Below are 16,157 nucleotides of genomic sequence, written 5' to 3' on the forward strand. Positions count from 1 at the left end.
CAGGAAGTCATCCTGCGAGGTCTCTGACAAGGTGCAAGAAACCTACTAACATGTCAAACACAGCTGATGTGACTCAAAAGACGGGGAAGAAACTCCTGGTAATACTACGAGCGGCTTTGCGAGGCTTTCCGCATACACACTCCATTTGATCCAGAAGCATCCGAAAACCAATGGATGGTAAATGCAGCCTTCATGACACAGTCATTTCCTGATATCTGTCGCAAGCTCCAAAAACTTGAGGGTTTGCTGGGATGAACATCATCCAGCTACTAGGAACAGCCAGTGAGGTCTATCGAAAGCAAGAGACTGTAGCAAAATGCAAGGCTGAAAAGAAGATGAAACAAAAGTTCACCCTGTTGACTGCAGCCCTTCAACAAAACTCCAACTATGAGGACCCCCAGAACAGTTAAGAGGACAGTCTCAACAATGCAGAACCCTCAGAAAGGACGAATGCATTAATTGCAAGGAAATAGGGCACTGGAAGAATGAATGCCCAAATCGAAGGCCAAAACCATTCAAATCCTCCACCCGACATGAAACCCAGGCAAACCGGGATCCAGACTTTACTGGACTAGCCAACACAGACTCGGACTGACAGGGACTGGGTTCATTAACGTTAGGACCCTGGGAGCCCATGGTTGATGCACATGTGAGGGGCCAAAAGATCACTTTCATGGTGGACACCAGGGCAGAACACTCGGTAGTAACTACACCAGTGGCACCTCCTACAGGACGAACCGTAACCATCATGGGTGCCACAGGGGATCGAGCCATAGGCCAACCCTTTTGCCAATCCTGAACTTGTTAACTAGGCGGACATATTGTGTCCCATGAATTTCTGTATGTTCCAGACTGCCCTTTACTGGGAAGTCTGGGACTTCCCTTACTGGGAAGAGATTTGCTTTCAAAATTAGGAGCACAAAACTCCTTCAAATCTTCTGGACAGGCCACCATGAGTATAAACCCCTTCCAGACCCCAACTCATCTTGTCCCTCAACACATCCCGGGACAAAGAATGGAGACTGTTCAAACAAGAACACCCTCAGAAAAACCCTGAGGCCTACCAGACCGCAGTCCCCAACATATGGGCGGAAGATAACCCTCCTGGACTTGCCATCTGCCAAGCTCCACTCATCACAGAACTAAAGGCTGGAACACAGCCACAATGGCAGAGGCAGTATCTGATCTCACGGGAAGCCCAAACAGGCCCACAGGCCCACCCACAGCGACTAGAAGAAGCAGGCATTCAAGTCAAACGCCCGTCTCCCTGGAACACTGCACCGCGCCCAGTCAAAAAGCACGACGGTGACTACCGACCCATCCAGGACCTGCTTGCCATAAACTGGGTTGCTCAGACTCTACACCTGGTGGTCCCAAACCCCTATCCCCTCTTAAGCCAGATCCTGCCAGACGCTGCCTGGTTTACCAGCCTCCATCTAAAGTTCGCCTTTTTCTGTTTTCGCCTAGCCCCGGTAAGTCAACCTCTCTTTGGCTTTGAATGGACTGAGGTCAGCTTGGGACACCAGATGCAACTCACCTGGACCAGACTTCTGCAGGGCTTTAAAAACTCACCAACAATATTCAGTGAATCCCTGGTCTCTGACTTGGCTGACTTCCCCAGGGAGCAAACCGGCTGCATGGCACTCCAGTATGTTGACGGCCTCCTCCTCGCCAGCCCAACTAAGGAACCCTACCACCGAGCAACACTCAACCTCCCACATCACTTATCAAAAAGAGGATATCGAGCATCCTGGGAAAAGGCTCAATTATGTAGGCAAGAGGTCAAATACTTAGGACTCATGATAACTCAAGGAAGATGGGCCCTCAGCATCAAACGAAAGGTGGTGATAACTAACCTCCCACAGCCCACCACCAAACAAGCTTTGCATGAGTTCCTGGGAGCTGCAGGATTCTGTAGAATCTGGATACCAGGGTTCTCAGTCATGGCCAGATACCTGTATGATTCCCTAACGGGACCAGATAATCAGCCTCTACAATGGGAAGACAAACAAGAGAAAGCTTTCAAGGAACTCAAGGGCTTACTTGGAAGGGCCCCAGCCCTAGGCCTACCTGGTACCAGGAAACCCTTCTGCCTGTATGTTCATGAAAAAAACAAAATTGCCTTAGGACTTCTAACCCAACCAATAGGCCCTTGGGAAAATCCCACTGCATATCTGTCAAAGAAATTAGACCCTGTTGCCTGCGGATGGCCCCCTAACCTATGAGCCTAGACAGCCGCCACACTTCTCATCAAGGAGGCTGACAAGTTCACTCTAGGACAACAGCTCACAGTAAAAGTTCCCCACTCAGTGATCACTCTTCTGAACAGTCAGGGTCAGAAATGGATATCAAACACCAGGCTCACTCAATATCAAGGGCTACTTCTAGAAAATCCTTGCATAAACCTATAGACTATGCAGGCCCTCAACCCGGCCACATACCTCCCAACGGTGGAAGGGGAACCAGAACACAACTGTCTGGAAATCCATAACTGAAGTCTATACCACCCAGCCAGACCTCCAGGACTCCCCTCTGACGAATGCTGACCTTACCTTATGCACTGATGGTAGCAGCTTCCTAAGCAATGGCCTAAGAAAAGTGGGTTATGCTGTTACCATGGCTACAGAAGTCCTAGAAGCCAAAGCACTCCCTGCGGGATTGTCAGCTCGGAGATCTGAACTCTGGGCCCTCATTCGGGTGCTCATACTGTCTAAGGACAAAAAGGTCAACCGATATACCGACTCAAGATACGCCTTCACCACTCTACGTATACATGGGGCAATCTACAAAGAAAGAGGAACCCTCACATCCGAGGGAAAAACCATCAAAAACAAAAATGAAATACTCCAGTTGTTAGAAGCAGTATGGGTGCCCTGGAGCTTAGCTGTCGTCCACTGTCGGGGACTCCAAAAAGGAGATGCTGAGCCAGCTACCGGGAACCGCTTAGCTGACCAGGCAGCCAGGGAAGCTGCCCAAGACGGACAACCTGCCATTACAGCACCCGTTACCCCCTCCTTACGAAATCCTACATATACAGCAGCTGAAGATGACTGGGCCAAAACCGAGGGAGCCATTCACCATCCCCAAGCGAGGTGGATCCTCCCAGATGGGCGCTTATGCATTCTAGCAAACCTGGCCCCTATGCCGTCACTGAACAACATTCTACTTCACACTGGTGAAAAACAGGGCTTGAAAAACTGCTGGCAAAACACTTCTGCTTCGCCAGACTCGCAACCTTATGCAAGTTGGTCACAGATCGGTGCGCCACTTGTGCTGGACACAACCCCCAAACTGGATCTTCCCCACCCCCCAGAGTATAGCGCACAGGGACAGCTCCTTTCGAAGACCTAGAAGTGGACTTCACAGAGATGATCCCTTACCGAGGTATAAAATATCTGCTAGTTCTGGCCTGTACCTTCTCAGGATGGATAGAGGCATATCCAATTCAGAGAAGGCCAGAGAAGTCACCAGAGTACTCCTCTGGGAGGTCGTGCCTCAGTACAGGATCCCACTTACCATACACAGTGACAATGGCCGGGCTCTTATCTCTGAAGTTCTACCAGAGTTAACTTCAGCCCTCCACATCTCCTGGACACTCCACACAGCCTACCGGCCTCAGAGCTCAGGAAACCCTGTCCAAATGACATGCTAAGACCTCCTTAGGGTGGACAGGTCTACCTCCCGCAGCAGTGCTCCACTCCCGTGCTACCCCTCAGAGAAACGGATTCTCCCATTTGACATACTCTATGGCAGCTCACCCCACTGCTGTGTTCTTTCCAGGCAACCTTAACGTCTTAGGAGACACACACCTCCAGGACCCAATGTTATCCCTAGGAAAGATCCTCGCAGAATTACATGCCTACATATTAGAGAGGGCCCCTATATCCCTAGGAACCCCTGTCCATTCCCTCTGCCCCGGAGATGAGGTCTGAGTGAAAGATTGGAAACATGAACCCCTTCGCCCATCCTGGACTGTCCCATGTACAGTAATTCTCATAACTCCCACTGCCCTCAGGTTACCAACATCACACCACAGATCCCCCATTAGCGAGTGAAAAAGGCAAACCCGGACCAAGCTACCTGGACCCCACATCCATCACCATCAAACCCTCTGAAGATCCCTCTAAAGAACGGCCCCTAAACTCAAAAATAACTCCTCTCCCTTCTCAACCCAGCTGGAGCCTCACGTTATGGCTACTAATTTTCCTCTGCCTCTTCCCACCAGGGACCCCCACTAACCCAACAGCATATGACTGGAAACTAACCCAGACTTTGGGAGGCCAGGACAAAGTCCTTCACAACCAGACCACTGCAAGTGTCGCACCTTCCAGATATTCCTATGCCAACTCCTGGCTCCGTTCAAGGAACAAGTGCTTGAAGGGGGGCTCTGTAAAGAACAGGGACACCAGATGGACCTTTGCCCAGACCAGAGGTTAGAGGAATACAGGGAAACCTTCTGTGACCAATGGGGGTGTGAGACCATGGCCCCATGGGTGACATCAGGTAACCTTCGGGTCTCCCCAGTTTACATGTCCCAGGCTAACCAAACACTCTCAATTACCCCACTGAACTGCGAAGGCTCCTACTGGGACCGGCCGCGACATGGGGGACTGAGTTTGTATGTTTCCGGGAGGGACCCCGGAACGACATTCACTCCCCACCGGGAGACACTCCCTCCGCGGCCCAGCTTCTCTTCCATAAAGCCCACTCCCCCAGGGCCAACCATTCAAAACTGTACCCGCCGGCTCTTAAACACCTCCTACCACCTATGGCTCAACTCGACTCATTGCCCTGCTGGTTCCGCCTGCTGGGTCTGTCTCCCCTTGACCCGATCCGCTTTCTTCGGTGTCCCCGGCCCTCCTAACTGGCTGTTGCCCAATAATGCAAGCCCTGTGAGCTCTGGTCCTGCACAAAACTCAGTCCCGCTGCTTCCAGCTAACAATCTAACCTGCTCTCCTGCCGGCATCTTCCTCTCCTGCGAAAACAACCTTCTCTTCAGGTGCCGCAATGAAAGTAACGCCCCTTCTGGCTGCATACCTGTGTTTTTGTCCCCCTCTGCCTCTCGATACTCAGACCTCCAGTGCCGCTCCCGGGTCTCTCCTCACCACCGAAGCCGACGGCACAGTAGTCTTACCGTTCCTCCCGGGGGCCAGAATCTTCCCTGGCGTAGCTACTGGCACATCGGGCCTCCGGATTACCCTTAACTTTTACTTCAAGCTTTCACAGGAGCTCAACAATGACATGGAACGTATCGCAGATTCATTACATCCCTCCGGACACAGCTCTCCAGTCTGGCAGCAATAGCCCTCCAGAGTCTCGAGCGCTAGATCTCCTCACTGCTGAGAAGGGAGGAACTTGTCTCTTCCTACAGGAAGGATGCGCTACTACGTCAACCAGTCCGGGATCGTCTCTTCCAAGGTTCTCGAACTCCGGAAACGCATCCAGCATCGTCAAGAAAATCTCGCATCTTGGGAGTCACATAACCCACAATCGTGGACATCTTGGCAATTACCCCTAGCAGGGCCTTTACTGTCCCTACTTCTCCTAGTTACCCTCGGTCCTTGTCTCCTCAATAGCCTCATCCGTTTCATCACAAATACCGTTCCTCAACACACAACAGCCCGTATCCTCACCCTCCGAGGATACAGTCCCTTAAATCTAGATAATGATGATCTCTAGGGTACCTCTGCCGATCTAGAGGGGGACATGAGATGGACAGAGACCCCCAGGCCTCAGCCCCTCCCTGTCGGCTGCTCTCCATTGCTCCTGCCCAGACGGAAGAAAAGACCAAATGACTGTCCTGCTTGGTTAAGAAAAGAAAACAAGTTCCTGGGATGACTTAGCACTCTCCCGAAACGCTTCCCTATAGATTACACTCCAGCACAAAGGGGGCTGGTCGGCCCTGAGAGACCATTACCATCCTCCATGCCCCATAACCACAAACACTCGCCCCAACCCTGCTGGATGCTCAGTCTTTGGGGAACGATCGCGCTGAGCCCACCGGCGAAAATAAAGCTGTGTTCTCCCAACTTCCGTGTGCCGCTTGAGTTTCCTCGGGCGCTTCAGATTTTTCCACAACACACCAAGCACCAGAGGCGTTTCTTGGGTCTCCCCCACGTGACCCACCTGCACCTCACGGGGTAGGGCCCTTGCTGCCGAGCTCACCACTCCCAGAACTCGGCTTCTGCTGTTGCACACGGAACACCTGCCACCTGCTCCCTCCTGCTCTACCATTGCCTCCACCACTGCCTCCTGCTCTACCTCCTGGCTACCCACTGCCCCTTACGGTCATGACTCACACGCAGACCTTTTTGTGGACGTGTCAGGCCAGGAGCAAGTCCACCAGACCTCGCCCACCCACAGGCCATCCGCTGACATGGCCCCTGTTATGGCAACATGGTGACCTTTACTGTCCCAGCCACCCTTGGCTCCCTCGGCTTCCACCGCAGCCTTCCCATGTACTTACCAAAAGGACCCATCCTGTTGGAACTGGTCACCTCCACTGGTCCAGCAGGGATGTGATGCTAACAGCTTAGCCCCAAACCAATCATTAAAAAAACCACACGGCGATTCTCAGCTGCTCTCATCAACAGTGTGCAGACGCAGCACCAGGCTCGGGGCTGAATCAGAGCAGGAGCGCCACTCGCCAAGCCCGCAGTGACAGGGGTCCCCAGCACCAGGTTCCTGGGGGTGTAGGGGCGGAGTCTGCTCCCTACAGGACGCCTTTCCCTTCACGCCGAACAACTCGGGACAGTCCAGGTCGACCTCCAGAAGAGGCCTCAAGGTATCAATCAGGTCACGCAACACATAACTGAAATAGCCAACAACCGCCATGCCGGCCACCTGGGGGCAGCAGTGAGAACAGGACTGCAAAGGGCCCCTGAACCTATCTTGTCCCAAGCCTTGTCACCATGGCCTTGGTTAACTGTGTGTCTGGTGGCTTCAGAAATATTTCCTTTAACAGATTCGCCCCTCAAACAATTGCTACAGCTGACGGCCGGGCGAGCCACCTCGACATCCGTGCTCTGGGTAAGAGCTCTTCCAGGCAGTGTAAAAAGGCCACACGGAGGGGCGCCGGGGTGGCGCAGTCCGTTAAGCACCCAGCTCTTGGGTTCGCTAGGGTCCTGATCTCAGAGTCGGCTGGATCTGCACTCAGCAGGGAGTCTGCTTAAGTTTCTCTCTCCCTCGCCCTCCGCCCCTCCCCTGCACACCCAGGTGTGCTCCCTCGCTCTAGGTCTCTAAGGGGGAAAAAAAGGCAACATTGAGAGTTGGCAGTTGCTTGCCTAAGAGGGAACTGGGAGCCACGAGAGCCTCACCCAGGACTTTGTAAGGATGCTTTAGGGTTTGGTTGCAACAGGTTCCCGCGCCTCCTTCCTGACCGTGGCTGCTGCGTCGGTGAGACCCCTTCTGGCCTTGGGATGCCCGCCTGTGCCGGGGCATCTTCCCCGGAGGCCCGGCCATCCCGGGTGTGGTGCTCCTGCTGGGCGGAGGCGGCGCCCCGTCCCCTCACCGCTGGCGGCTGGAGTCTGGTCCGCACTCACACGGCCCTGGAAGGATGTGCCCTGGGCTCCAAAATGCTGGACAGGAACATTCCTGTTCGCGCAAGGAGGCAGGATGAGCTGACACAGAGGGAGTCCGGACAGCTGACGTCCGTCCACGGTGGGGAAGTGACACAGGACAAGGAACCAGCTGCCGCCGGACTACTGAGCACACTTCGGTTTTTGCAAGTAAGATGTTACGTGTAGAGACGCGAGGAAACTGCGGCAAAACGATGTGTGCAGTTACCCCTGGGCTTGCCATTGGAGGCACGGGAATCAGGGGCCGTGGGTGCAGAGAAGGAGATGTTTTACTCTAATTTTATACCGTTTTTAAAACTGTGTAGGATTATCGTTGGCTTTCTTTTGGTTCGGTGTATTTTTCTAGTGGAACCACGGACACGAACTTAAGATGTGGAGGAAAGGATTGGGCCCCTGTGTGCTGTGGTGTCCTTAGCGGCCCTGATTTTCAAGGGGCATCCCCACCTGGTGGAGCCTGCCAACCCGTGGAGACCATGACCAGTGCCTCCACCACCACCACCACCCCCCAACCCGTCCAGGGCAGTGCCGGGCACAGCCCTGTACCCAGAGTCTCAGATTCAGGTTCCGAGTCGTAATTTCCCATCCCTGCCCCCCCACCAGCCCCAGCCTTCAATCCCCAGCCCCAGGGTAAATTATGGTAATTTTCTGGCTCCCATTAGAACCTCTTAGGTAAAGAAACTTGGAGAAAAGGCACAACAAAGTTGGGACTCGTGCAACCCTTCTGCCCGAAGCCATGAAACCGTTGGGTGGTGGTTCAGATGGGTCTGGGCCAGTCTATTTGCATTTCAAAGGCTTTGGGAGGCTATCTATTGTAGTCCCTGTGTGTCACTGATGCAGACACCCAGGCTCCAAGGCTCCGAAAGCAAACTGTCTCACCAAGGCCCTTCTCTGTTCTTAGGCAAGGCCATTGGCTGGGCAAGGACTGGGTGAGAGCCGACCCCCATCCCACTAACGGAACGGTCCACAATCACCAAAGTGCATCTCCCTCTGGGAACCTGTGCACCTGGGCAGAAATGAACTCCCCAGGAGTTCTGGGTCCTCTGTCTCTCCTGGAGAGGTCAGGAGGGGGCAGAGGCCAAGACTGTTAACCATTTCCAAAGTGACTAGGGAAAAAGAGGAGGACTTAAACATTTGTCTATGATTGTAGGAGTCTTGGCGTCCGTGTCGCCATGGAAACGTAGAAAGCCCCTGTCCTGGGGCCCGGCTGGCTCCCCAGCTCTGCTGCCCAGTGGTCAAGTCTGCTGGCAGCCTCAGGGCCCACTCTTCGGGACTCCCATCTGGAGCAAAAGCGAAGAGTGACACTGATTTTAATAATACATTTTATTTTACCCATATATCAAGAATGTTATCCTTTCGACCATGTAATGAATATAAACATCACTGAGCTACTTTGTGTTTTTTGTGTTGAGTGTTCAAAAGGCAGCGTGTGCGGGCCCTCGTGTCACAGCCCAGCTCAGACCTGCCGCGTGTGGGCGCCCAATAGCACGCGTGGGTCACGCGCTGTGTGGGATTGAAGTGCCCTCATGGCCTGTGTCAGCGGAGGAAACAGACAGCAGGTCACGTCCTGGACCACTGGAATCCAGGGCTATGTCTGCTGAGGGGCCTGGGCCTGACCTCTGCTCTGGAAGAAACAGAGATGGGAGTGGAGGTGAGGTCCACCTAACACACAAGCCGGGCTGGCCAGGGCTCCGCCCCAGCAGAGGTCCACGAGAGTCCCGGAACTCTGGGCTCATTCCTCTGCGGGACGGACCCCTTAGTCTCTGGATCCATTCTTTCCTAGAACAACGCTTGAGTTTTTCCCCTCCGGACAAACCTCCCCCACTTCCCACATCCACCCCTCCGAGTTTCCCCTGCTCCCTCGCACACCTGCCTGGGTGGTGCATCCCAGTCCTCCTGTGCCTCTGTTCCCTGCGTCTCTCTGCTCGTCCCTGCAAGGGCAGTGTGGGTCTCGGCAAACCTCAGAGCTCTTCAGTGGGACTGTGGAAGGCAAGACAAGAAGGGAGAGCTTTCAAGGGTGGGAGGGTTGATCATGGCCACTGGGGGTCGTGTGGGGTGCTATGGGGCCTTGTGTGGTCCTTATACGGCTGTTGTGGGGTTGTGAGGTCAGGGGGGAGTCATTGTGGGGTGGTCATTTTGGGGTGGCATGGGGCAGCGTGAAGCTGGGGTGGGGGGACTGAGCTAGCCTGTAGCTGGGCTATCTGTCCCCTAGGAGAGGAGGGGGGACTTTAGTACACATCTGGGGATTCCTTAAGTCCCAGGCAGGTTCTCTGATACTGAACGTGCCCAAGCAGAGACTCTGTGTACGTCTTTCAAGAATATATAGCTTTGGGGACCATTTCTAACCAGAACTGGTGCCTTTTAGGAGTGGAAGGATTCTGGATTTGTGACCTGCTTTCCCCTTACCGCAGAGGAGCAGACCGGCAGAGGGGCTGCAGACCGGGAACCCGTTTCCTGGACTGTCCAGGGCGATTATCAGGACAGTTCTCTTGGCCTTCCGTGCGGTTCTCGGCAGCTCCCAAGGACGGTCCCACTCTGCTTCTCAGCCCTTCCGTCTTCTCAAGGCTGCTCCTTTGGATATTTAAATCATTCTGTTCAGCATAGACTTTTGTGAAAGCAATTTCTTTCTTTTTCTTTGTTTTTCTGAGAGGACCTCGTGAGGATGTCCCGAATCATTTCACTTGCAGATCAAGCCAGCCAGAAACAAAACAAAGCAAAACTCCACAGAGTTGGAAAGGAGCACCTGATGCTCATTAAAATGCGGTTGTGACTAAGGACCCGCCCCGCTAATCGGGAAGTGAGATAAGCCAGCAGCAGAGGGAGATAAGGCAGCAGACGTGCGGGTTTGCACTGGGGCCTCTGCTCCTCGCCGCCTCTCCTGGAACCTGCCGCTGGGGCCCTTCTCAGCCCGCTGTCCTACTCACAGAGGTTACACGCTCCTGAAACACTGGGACTTCATCTGTCCACCCAGATTCCAGAAGAGGGGGTTCAGATATTCACCATAAACCTTGACTCCCCACAATCTGTGTGCCAGGTGGGCATAGTGGAGCTGCTTAATGGAAAGCTCATGCTGCGGTCAGTTTGCCCGTTATAATTCAGAGGGTACGCAGGAGCAAGCAGCCGTGGAGGGCTGCACAGGGACTGAGGAAGGGGTGAGACGCCCAGCCCGCGTCGCCTGCAGCACAGCACAGCACACACGGGCAGGAGGCGTGCACTGGGGTGCAGGGAAGGTGCTCCTGTCCACTCTTTTCACTGAATTCACTGGTGACTGAGCCCCGCAGAACGGCTTTCTTGGGTGACGCGCGTGGTCGGCGGAGTCTACACCTGGCAGCCTGTCCTGGGCCACGAGGTAGGTGCGCTCACCGGGTGGGCAGCCCTGCAGAGCCCAGGAGCCACCGAGGAGAGCCCGCGCTGAAAGGAAGCGAGAGGAGAGTGGCTGTGCCACTAGGAAGCACCCTGTCCCGGGAAGATGGTGTTAAGGGAGGTGGGTCTTGCAAAGTGCTAAAAAGGGGCTTAACTGGGTGGGTCCCTCCGCCTTTCTATAAGACTCTCGGTGGGGAGAGGGAGGCAGTTCCCCCCGAGGTCTGTTCTGGTTGCCATCGGTGGCGGCTTGGTCATGTCTTCGGACCGTGAGTCCTTGTAGGGGGTGGGGGGCTCTGGAGGGTTGGGGGCAGAGGCGGGGAGCGGGGGCCAGGCACATCTCCGCCGTGTGGTTTGAGGGTTTGTGTTCACGGTGACATCTGGTACTGAGACCCGGGAAAGGGGAGACAGACACCCCAAAGCAGCCCCTGGAAGGCCCCCTGAGGAGCTCCGGTGGCAGGAGGGGGAAGGTGGGACCGTGCTCGTTCGGTTCAGAAGTGCCGGTGACTCGGCCTTGGCGGGTGCTTGGTGCTGCGGGACTTGTCTGGGCCTGGATTTTGCCGGTGCATTTTGTTTTGGCTTCAATCTCCTGTCAGTGGTGAGCCCAGCTCTGACAGACTCAGGGTGGCGGGGGAGGAGAGAGTAAAATTGAGGGCTGGGGGGCTCCCCCCCGGGTCACAGAGGAAAATGCTACTGTACAGAAATTCCCTGACGCCCAGATTTCGCACATTAAATACTTGCCGGTTTTTGGCATCTCCTCTCGTTTGTATATCGTGGGTACAGGCAGAGGTAGGGGACCCAGGTGTGCTTATCCGGTACGTGATGGGAACGTGAGCTGTCCCCACAGTTCACGGAGCAGCTGCGGGGAACTGTTCGGGACGCCTGCTGTGGCAGGATGAGCCTCTGGAGCCCCGGTGTGGCTGCTGAAGGGGCTCATGGTGGCTTCTGCCAAGGGCCCCGGGTCAGAGGCAGCATCTTTGGAGAGACTGAGAGAAATTTAGAGGGACAGTCCTGTGCCTTGGAAGCACCTGCCTTGTCCTTGGGAGGATGTGGGCTGCTCGCTGACCTGGACACGTGTGGGGTCGGACAAACGCCACCTCTTCCCGTGTATCTGCCCCAGAGCCCCAAGGAGGTCGGAGACGCCGAAGGACCAAGTTCAGCAAAAGCCAGTACAAGGTGCTCATCGAGGCCTTTGAGAGGGACTCGTACCCTGATATTATCGCCAGAGAAGAACTGGCCAGACGAACCCAGATTCCAGAGCCCAGAATCCAGGTGACTGTAGACCCGTGCTTCCTGATGGGTGGGCGAGGTGGGGCAAGAGTCGGTTTTAACTCGGGCTTAACCACCCGCTTTGCGTTAATCCTCTCAATGCCGTTAATTATCTGTTTGTGGGGCTGGGCAAATACAGATCCTGGTTTGGGAACAGGTGACAGTTCTGGCCGGGCTGTATTTGCCAAATACTTACCATGTTCTCGATTTGGACAGAATTTCAAATACTCACTGATTTTTTAAAAAATAACTGTAACAAGCTCATTACATGTTAACTGAAACTGCTCACCAGGACGAGCGCACGCGTTCTCACAGCCGGAAATTGCCTCAGAGAGGAGGAGAGAGAAGGGGCAGAGCGCAGGGGTGCGGTTGCGCTCTGGGAAACGGAGAGGGAGTGTGGCAGAGGCCGATTGCATCTGGATTTTAACTTCACAGGGATCCCAAAAGGGTGTCAGGGATCCTGGGGGTCCGGGATCATTGAATCCTCTGGGACTCAGCGTTCGGGGCACTGGGTCCCACCTCCAGGAAGTCTGCCGTGATGAGCACGGGCGAGGCCGGGATTTGAGAGAGGAGCCCTCACGTGGAAGGTGGTTTGGAAAGCATCCCTCGGGTGATTCTGCTGTGTAGCCAGCACTGAAATGTCTGTCCTGGACTGACGCTTTTCAGTCCAAGACCATCAGGGTCTCTGGGAGTGGCCCCCGGTGTGCAGAAGCTTTCAAACCCCTGCCCACCGCCATCCCCCCCGGGGGGGTCTCTTGTCCGCAGAGTCTGGGTTCAAGCTGGTCCTGGGAGTTCGGAAATATTCCCGGGCGGTTCTCGGGCGCAGCTGAGTCGGAGTCACCCCACCCGGCTCCCGGGGGCCCCCTTGAGAGGTGCTTGATCACAGTGGAGGCACGAATCAAGAGGCTGCTGCCTGGGAAAGAACATCCCTTGGGGGTTTGCTGAAGAAAATCCGCCCAGAAAGGAGAAGGTTACCTAAACACCCTGGTGGGCTCCTCTGAGAGAAATCCCGGTGGTGAGGGCCCTGGGGCTTAACTGTTAATAGAAACGTAATCAAAACCAAATTTTTCTAAATGAATTCCCATATCTGTACTAGAAGACCCCCTGCTGTCGCAAACCCTACAAAGAGAACCAGGACACAGAAAAGCTTGGTGAAAGGCCTATGCCTGTGATGCTGGATTCAGAGAGGCCTCTCAGTGGTTTGATGTAGTGGCCTTTTATCAGCCGCCTGGAACCTCATTCGGAGGGGGAGGCAGCGCTGCCTTCAGGCCTCCATCCCATTCCCAAGGGCTTGCCGGGGATGGTCTCCTTGAAGCCCTACGTGCCAGGTGGGACCTGATGACCTTTCACGGATGGGAGAATTGGCCACAGACACTTCAGTACTTGCGGTGGGATGGGTGGGTTCTGGGTTTGAGCTCAGGGAGCCCCTAGAGCCAGGAAGAAACCCTGACGTTGGTTGGGCCTGCCTCCCTGGCTGCCAGTGTGAATCCTTGGGGACAGAGTTGGGGGCTGCAGGTCTGACTAGGGTCTGCAGACAGGGTTGGGGAGGAAGGCTGGCTGGGCTCACACAGGCAGCACCAGCACCTGGGCCTACCCTGGGGCCAGGGTGTGTGCGGGGAAGGGTGCAGGTTGCAGTTCTGGGAACGGCCCAGCTTTATCTGCAGTTCCCAGATCTTTGTTTCTTCCTGCTCAGAGAGAATGCTGGGAGGCGTTTGCCTGTCTGTGTCCCATTGTTCTGTGGGGTCTTCAGGCTCTGCTTGGTGGCGGACCTATAAAGAGGTCACTGTTCTGTTCTGGAGGAGCGAAGGGAGCCCTGGTTGAGCGCCACTTGGGAGCCCCGCGGGGACGGGGTGCCCCTGCAGCCACTCAAGCTACACAGTGGGGGGCAGGGGGGCGTGTGGGTCTGGTGATTCTGCTCCTTGCTCCGAAATGGGGAAAGAAGAGGAGGGGCAAAGGCGAAGGAGCCTTGACCCGTGCTGGGCTGCGCCGAGGACTCCCCGCTTGGGTGGCCCGTAAAGGAGCGGACGCTGAACCTGGGCGGAAAGGGCTTTACTCAGGGGTCCGTCTCACTTCCAGTACGGTGGAAAGGAGACCGCCCAGATAAGGCAGCTGGAGGACGCGGCACAGTGCAGCCCTGTCGCTGGGTTCAGGGAAGCCTGGAAGGCAGGTGGGCTCCGAGGGAGGCTGCGGGCACCGGGACGCCAGGGCAGTTGGCCCAAGGCAGCATCTCGTGTACCAGTCCGGGGAGCAGATGTGGCATCTGGTCCTGAGTTTGAGAGCAGGTGACGGGGGTCCCGATTGTTGGAGCCGCAGAGGCTGTGGGTCAGGGGTCTGGGGTGGTAGGTACTCTGGCCCCATCTGTCTGCAGGTTCAGCCCTCACTGTTTTCCAGTACATTTAAAAAACATCTCACTATTTTGAATACTTGTTTAATGAACAATGAATGTATGTTTGAAAAAGAGGGCAAAGGTCCTCAGAGCTTTAAAAAATTCTGTCTGAAGGTACTGTTTACCATCGCTTTGCGGGGAGAACATTTAGAACCTGCTCTTCTCGGCGACGTTCAAGTATATGAGACAGAATTAGTAGCCACAGTCACCGAGCTCTACCTGAGAAGGTGTGAATCTTGAGCCTGGAAGTGTGTGCCCTCTGCCCAGCACCCTGCATGTCCCTACCCAGGGGACGCCTACCTGGCAGGTGACCCAATAACAGAGGGTCAGTTGCACTTGGCAGGGAGAGAAGGTGCGGAAGCCCCAGAGCACCAGTGTGGCTCACTGGACTGGGTTGGGCCCTGGGGCCACCGTCCAGCCCGTCACTGGAGGCTCTGGTCTTGGTCCAAGATGAGGAAGCACCAGACGCAGAAGTTGAGCGGTTCGAGAAGGAAAGTGTAGTAAAGCCAGCACCGGCGGGCTCAGGAGGACTTCCGGCAAGGCCTAGATCTCCATCTCTCATGGACAGTGGTTAACTAGGGAGCAGGGTCTCTCTTACTTGGGAAGGGGATTTTGTGGGGAGCAGGTTTTCATGCCTTTTTCTCCGTCACTGGAATGGGGTCTCTGGCCTTTATCGGGTGCCAGTCTGGTTTGATCTGGCTTCCTGTGGCCGCCAGGATAGGTCCCAACTTTGCCCTGCTAGAGGGCCACAGCTCCCCCTCTGCTGGGCTCCGGTGGCTGCCCACACAGGGGAGCGTGGGGTTTCGCCCTGGCAGCTTCTGTGCAGTGCTGTGCCCACGGGTGTATCCCCGTGCGTGTGCACAACCACAAACAGGTGGGGACCAGGTGGGTGCTTGGGGGAGATTTGCTGGAAGGCGGCTGGGCTGTGCTGGGGATGGTCTGGATCCACCGAGCCAAGGAGTTGGCTTTTACTCTAAACTCGAAGTTTCACTTGATAATTACCCTCAGCTGCTTGGGGATGATTTCCCAGACGGGGCTTCATTCTCAAGTGCCGCCTCTTTCTCTCCCCTTCTCGCGCCATCCTTGTCCTCCAGGTCTGGTTTCAGAACCGGAGAGCCCGAATCCCGAAGAGCAGCCAGAGAAGGCCAGGTGTGGAGGCGGACGCCCAGCTTCCAGGGCCCGTTCAGCGTGGCAGCTGCGCCCCAGACTGCCCGTGTCAGCAAAACCTTGTGGGGGCCCGGAGCGAGGCTGGACACTCCTCTGGGGAGTCCGGGGCTGCTGCTGCTCCAGCCCTTCCCTCGGGGCATGCTGATGTCCTGAACGAGAATGTGGCCTTGCCTGACCTGGAGACTCCAGTCAGTGCGCTGGGCGAGCCTTCCAGAAATTTCCATTACTCTCCCTTGACCTTCAGCCCTGAAGCTCTGTGTTCACTTCGGGCTCCCCTACAGCCCCTCTTCCAGCAGGAAGCTGGCTTCGGCGGCGCTCAGCAGGGGGACCCAGGACAGCTCCTGTCCTACAGGGACTGCACCCTGCAGGGCTGGGAGCAGCCTCCTCCCTCGGAACAGCAG

General features: G+C 55.5%; 1 long non-coding RNA gene across 1 annotated transcript; it reads right to left on the bottom strand.

Moving 5' to 3' along the window:
* Nucleotides 1-8,912: 8,912 nt before the first annotated feature.
* LOC116569882 lies at nt 8,913-10,311 on the bottom strand. The gene is made up of 3 exons (XR_004277230.1): nt 9,981-10,311; nt 9,444-9,554; nt 8,913-9,198 (listed from the first exon to the last, which is right to left on the bottom strand). It is a non-coding gene; the product is annotated as an uncharacterized LOC116569882 (long non-coding RNA).
* Between the last annotated feature and the right edge of the window lie 5,846 nt (nt 10,312-16,157).

The sequence above is a fragment of the Mustela erminea genome, chromosome 12 (assembly GCF_009829155.1).
Source record: "Mustela erminea isolate mMusErm1 chromosome 12, mMusErm1.Pri, whole genome shotgun sequence".
Taxonomy (NCBI): Eukaryota; Metazoa; Chordata; class Mammalia; order Carnivora; family Mustelidae; genus Mustela; species Mustela erminea.